This window comes from Lygodium microphyllum, chromosome 24, assembly GCF_053477565.2.
Source record: "Lygodium microphyllum isolate KBCC chromosome 24, Lygodium_microphyllum_v1.1.10, whole genome shotgun sequence".
In the NCBI taxonomy this organism is placed as follows: Eukaryota; Viridiplantae; Streptophyta; class Polypodiopsida; order Schizaeales; family Lygodiaceae; genus Lygodium; species Lygodium microphyllum.
Genome location: NC_141158.1, coordinates 49,848,337 through 49,853,000, shown reverse-complemented (window position 1 = coordinate 49,853,000; position 4,664 = coordinate 49,848,337). Strand labels below are relative to the sequence as shown.

The 4,664-nt window shown below is 35.8% G+C and overlaps 2 pseudogenes; both read left to right on the top strand.

Moving 5' to 3' along the window:
- Window positions 1-1,314: 1,314 nt before the first annotated feature.
- LOC148015072 (uncharacterized) lies at window positions 1,315-3,130 on the top strand (annotated as a pseudogene).
- Window positions 3,131-3,950: 820 nt separating this feature from the next.
- LOC148015071 (uncharacterized) lies at window positions 3,951-4,422 on the top strand (annotated as a pseudogene).
- The last annotated feature ends 242 nt before the right edge of the window (window positions 4,423-4,664 follow it).

Sequence of the window (4,664 nt, the reverse complement as noted above, 5' to 3'; positions counted from 1 at the left end):
CAAAGACGATATGGAGGATGGTAGAGAGGATGAGACCTCTTTATTGCTTAGGATTTGCATGTGCCCCCTCGTTTAGAGGTCACCCTTATATATATAGATGGGGTCCATGTCATCAGCTTGCTTGCTACATTCAGAGCATGAGTACTTATGGGTTATGTCTCAATGTAGCTTGTCTTTCTAATAGAGGGATTACACATGTAGAAGGACAAAGACTATATGTTGACGGAAGACCTTACTCTCAAGGAAACATAGCAGGTTTAATCAATAGTAGTAAAGGGATGAGTGCAAGAACTAATTTCACATTTGTGGAATGTGAGAATAGTCATGAACTAGGACATATGAGTAGGGATATACAAAGATACATAGTTGTCAATGCTATTAGATCATTACATGCTGATGATGAATTGCTAGTAAATTATGGATGGCGTAGACCTCCACGAGCACCCTTAATAGATGAGGGTTGAGAGCTTCATTGTATACCATTCCTAATGTTATTTTGGCCTCTTGTACCCTAATTCTACACTTTAATTTGCACCAAGTTCTCTACTGTCTCTAATTTAATTTGATAATTGTCTTTTATTGTCTCTAAATGCTTTGTATTTGTGATAATTCTTGAACTGCATGCACATCTCTTTCCTTTTATATAGAAACATGCTATTGATACAATCTTCTTTACCTTCAAATATGTAGATTCTAGATTATGACATCGATAATGTCACGAGTCAATGTTCACTTGACGTATCTCACATGTCAATAGAGTGCATGAGGATCCTATGAAGGAGTGATCATAATGTGTATGCAAGACTAAAGAAACAATATTCTAAGAACTTTAATGGGCATGATGATATCTTTGATAGTGATGGTGGCATGTCTGATTTTATTGAGGATTGATATCAAAATGATAGCACGAGCAATATTCCTAACAACGAGAAGTAGCTTCGAGTAGAAGATCTAAAGCATATCTATGTAGGAAGCCAAGTGACAAGACTAAGTGCAAGCTCACTTATTCTTAATCTTCAAAACCATTTTGGATGGAGTAATCTATCCATTTCAACACTTTTGAAGTATGTAGCAATCTAACATATTTTTTTGTTACATTCTAAACATGTTTTCTTCTTATTGATCATATTTTTAATGAACTTGAAAGCTACTCTCTCAGAAGTTCTTACCGACAAGCAATTCCCTTCTTGCATCATATGATGAGGTCAAGGAGATGATAAGTAGTCTTGGACTTGACTTTTCTTCTATACATGCATGTCCCAATGATTGTATTTTATAAAGAGGTCTGTACAAGGATAGTGTGACGTGTCCAAAATGTCAAACGCCTTGTTATATAAAGAGGAGAATGGTAAGTTCCCTAGAAAGGTATTGAGACATTTTCCCCTAGCTCCGCATATAAAATATATGTTCCAAAGTCCTGAATTAGCTAAGCTTATGACATGGGAAGCGAAGCAGAAGAGCAAGATGGAGGAATGTGAATTCTGTTAGATAGATGTCTTGCATTTGAGCATATTGATTTTGCGATGCCTAGATTTTGCAAAAGAACCACACAATCTAAATATGGTTGTAGCGTTAGATGGTGTGAATCCATTTTCAATTAAATCAAGTAAATGGTCTACATGGCCAGTGGTAGTTATTAACTATAATCTAACCCCATATCTCAACATTAAGAAAGAGCATTTAATTCTCTCACTCTTAATTTTAGGAAAATGACAAGTTAAAGACCCGAATGTTTATTTGGCCCCTCTCATCAATGATCTTCAAGATTTGTGGAGAGGGATTGATGTCATGGATATGTCCAAAAGCATCAATCAAAGACATTTCATTGTTCATGGGATTTTAGCATGGACTATCTACAACTTTCTAGGATATGGTTTTTGCTTAGGTAAATGGTTTAAATATATATATTGTCTCATATGTTTGTACGATGTTCATTGCGCCAATAACCTTTGTTATGTTTTCCATGCAGGGATATGTACCAAGGGTTATAAAGCTTGTCCAATTTGTGGTGATTTGTTGAGATTGACTTGTAGTAAAAAACTCAACAAAAATATATATCTTCGACATAGACAATTTTTATCTGAAGATCATTATCTATGAGACACAAGGTAAGCCATACATTTTAATGGAAAGGTAGAAGAAGGGAGATGTCCAATACCAATGACACTAAAGGATTGGTATCTAAAGTGGATTGTTGGATCCACTATCGATCTGGATTCGAAGATCATAAGTGGCAATGATGATGATGTTGTGAAGAAGCAAGCGAGAGGAAAACGTGCTCTAGCTCAAAGTCCTTAGATATGGTCTACTTTGGAATATTGGAAAGATTTGAAGATATGCCATCTTCTTGATCCTATGCATATATTCAAGAACGTTGGTCATTCGTTATGGAAACACCTCATTGGCTTGAAAGACATAGCGGTAGCATGAAATGACTTAAAGGATCAAAACTCAAAGCCCAATCTATGGCCACTTTATGATGAAACTCCATGTAAGACAACCTATGAGCCTGCCCCATGGGTGCTCATGATAGAAGAGTTGGAGACTATCAATGTGAAGATTTAGTCGATTTGTATGCCTACAAGATATGGAGCATCTTGTCGAGACATCTTCACTCTAGATTACAAGAGCTTGTTTGGTTTAAAAACACATGACTGGCACAATTTTGTGAAGGTAAATCTATCTAGATCTTTGTAAGTATTTATTTTCTTGCATGTTTTGTTGATCGGATTAATCATGTATGCAACATGTTCTACCCCTTGTTATTGATGGATATACTACAAGAGGAGTTCTAGATGTTATATATCACCTTGGATTTCTTGCAAGGTATTTATCACTCATTAATTTTTAGTATAAAATTTTATTTGATATCTTCTTAATTCAAAAAAATCTCTAATATCTTATTTCTTTTATTGATAGATGGATTACATCTAAAGAGATTGCCAAATGGTAAATTCCACAAAAGAAGCGTAAATGTATAGAGCTTCTTTGTTTAATGGAAAAGGAACTTCCAACCTCCTTTTTTGATATCCAGGTTCATCTTCTAATCCATCTAGTGGATGAGAAAGAGGTTGCTGGTGTTGTGAGCATTCGAGGATGTTTTGAGCTGAGAGATTTATGGGAGTATTGAAAGGTTATGTACATAAAAAAGAAGGACCAAAGGGTTCTATGGCGGAGGGATGGATGATTGAAGAATGCATGTATTACATTTGTGAATACATTGAGAAAATCAATTCTCAAGCTCCACACGTATGGACAAAGGAGTCATCTTCTACCATGTTAGATGAGGTATTGTTTGGTAAGGGAGTACCTTTTTGACTTAAGGTCCAAGATAAATGGGATATTTCTATTTTCATTGTCTATAATAGTGAATGCATGCAACAATTTGTTGATGAGTACAAGGAGGAACATGCAAGATTGGTTATACACCTGTATGCAACGAGGGTGGTTAGTGATCATGAGCCAATCTCAACGGAACAAAGGGAGTTTATGATCAAGTGTGAATGAAAGGTAACTTGTTGGGTTTTGAAAACTCTAAACTAAACAATCGAATTTCATTTTTTTAAAAACAATTTATTTATTGGTCTAGGATCGAATGTATACCAACATGTGGCCTTATGGACAACATTTTGGATAAAATCTATTGACGACTTATGTCTAACTCAAGGTTCTTGCATTGTTGCCTCTTTCAAGAAATTATCATGTGCAAGTTCAAGGTACATAAATCTTGTCGACAGTGAACTTGGTTATGTGGGAACCATAGTCGGCATTTATGAAGTATCATATCGTATCGTATCTTCAAGTAGGTAAATGAAATCTCTCTTCATGCAACAATGCCATGTAGATTTCTTGAAGATATACATAATTCTAAAGTTTTGACAGGTGTATTTTGACAGGTGATTTTGACGGTGGATTGGTTTCATGCAGAGTATAAAGGCAATGATGCCACAATGAAAAGAGAACCGTCTGTCAACTCCTTGAAGTTATTGTGTGCAACAAAGGAGCCTTACATTCTGCCAACTCATGTTGAACAAGTGTTCTTTTACAAGAATACATATGCTCATCCATGGTGGTAAGTTGAGCATGTCCAACCTAGAGGTTGACACTTTGTTTGGTAGCATTGACCCTAAGAAAGTGGATCAGGATGAATTGATTACATCCTCGAGCCTAGACACATCAACGTCAGAGAGGTGTAGAAATCTTCTTTTTGATCATGATGACATTGCAGATGATGAGAACGACAACGATCTAGACTCTGACACTACAAACACCGAAGAGGAAGAAATAATGGATGTTGAGCCTATAGAGGAAATGAACGTCAACACAAATTTAACGACATAGGAGTTCCAAGAAGTCAACAAGGATAATGAAGATGAAATTTTATTGATGGTTAATCTCAGAGATGAGGATGAGAACTATTAGTCTTATGTGTCAACTCATGGATCCAACCTATGTTCGATGTTCGGTAAGATTTAATCTCAAAATAATTCATTGTGAAGTCATGATTTTTATTATTTTGAAAACTTACTAACAAGGGTGGGTGGTGGGGAGTCTTGTGGTGATAGCCTTATATGGCTATTGTTGAGGTTCAATTCCCTTTAGACTCATTTTTCTTTCTCTAGCTGTGTACAAGTTAATCTTACCTTCAAGTTCACTGAAAGAAA